Source organism: Bos taurus, chromosome 1 (genome assembly GCF_002263795.3).
Source record: "Bos taurus isolate L1 Dominette 01449 registration number 42190680 breed Hereford chromosome 1, ARS-UCD2.0, whole genome shotgun sequence".
Taxonomy (NCBI): domain Eukaryota; kingdom Metazoa; phylum Chordata; class Mammalia; order Artiodactyla; family Bovidae; genus Bos; species Bos taurus.
Window position 1 is genome coordinate 71221491 of NC_037328.1, and position 1539 is coordinate 71223029.

Sequence of the window (1539 nt, forward strand, 5' to 3'; positions counted from 1 at the left end):
ATATTGATCAATTGGACTTGAAAAAATTCTTTCTGGGAAAAATATCATAAACAAAGTGAAAAAAAAACATATGACAAGGTGGAAATATCTGCAACTCACATCGTACGTAGATCATGGACTATTTTCCTTGATAAATAACTTTTTACCAATCCATAAGAAAAAGACCAGTAATCCAACAGAAACATGAATGAAAGATGTAACATTTTTTATTTCATTAAAAAAAGGCTTATCTCACAGTGTATGAAGTCACTCAGTCTCACTCATAATAAAAGCAATGCAAATTAAAACTATGGAGATACCATTTTTAAATTATAAAATTGACAAAGATCAAGTTTGATAACTCTTTCGATGAGCATGTGGGGAAAATAGGTACTCTTATGTACTGCTGATAGTTTAAATTGCTACAACCTTACTACAAAAATGTACTTACTGTGCATTGGTAAAATACACTCTACCTCATCTCCTATCATTTTTCTTTTGCTCAATCTGTTTTAGCCACACTGGCCTCTTTACACTTCCTCAAATATATCAAGCACATTCCAGCCTTGGGGACTTATGTACTTCCCATTTTCCACTACCCCTGATACGCACATCAATTTTTCCTTACCTCCTTCAAGCCTTTGCTCAAATGTCACCTCTTCAGTGAGGCCTTCTCTGAAGTCCCGGTCAAAAACAGCAGCACCCACACCATCATTCTCTTTTTACCCTGTTTTAACTGTGAGCAGTCATCTTATGACATTATTCTATGTATGTTTATTGTTTCTCCCCTCCAAGCAGACTGTAAAGTTTATCAGAGGCTGCACCCCCAGACTCTTGAACAGTAGAGGCTCAGCATGTTGTAGGTGCTCATTAAGTACTGAATGAATGAATGGGACTCTTTGGCGGACAATCTAGCAGTATCTATTAAAATTCCGGATGCACAAACCCAGCAATTCCCCTCCAGGCATCATTTACAGTTCTGCAAGATGGGGAATGTACAAGGTTATTTACTGTGGTACCGTTAGTAATAGTGAAAGGGGAAAACAACCCAAGGCCAACTTTTGAAGTAGATCATCTATATCTACACAGTGAAGTAATATGCAATTATGGTAGGAGCTCCAGCTCTGAAAGTTCTTTTGCTACCTTTGTTGTTTTTTGTTTTTTTCTTTCTTTTTTTTTAAATTTTATTTATAAACTTTACATAATTGTATTAGTTTTGCCAAATATCAAAATGAGTCCGCCACAGGTATACATGTTTTCCCCATCCTGAACCCTCCTCCCTCCTCTCTCCCCATACCATCCCTCTGGGTCGTCCCAGTGCTCTAGCCCCAAGCATCCAGTATCGTGCATCGAACCTGGACTGGCATCTCGTTTGATACATGATATTTTACATGTTTCAATGCCATTCTCCCAAATCTTCCCACCCTCTCTTTTGCTACCTTTGGCAAATAAACATTTGAGACATGGCCATCTTAAATCCTTGGTGATACCACTATAAGAATGATCTTTTTAATGAGACTTATAATGCTCAAGAGAGTAGAGATGGACAGGTAGAAAGAG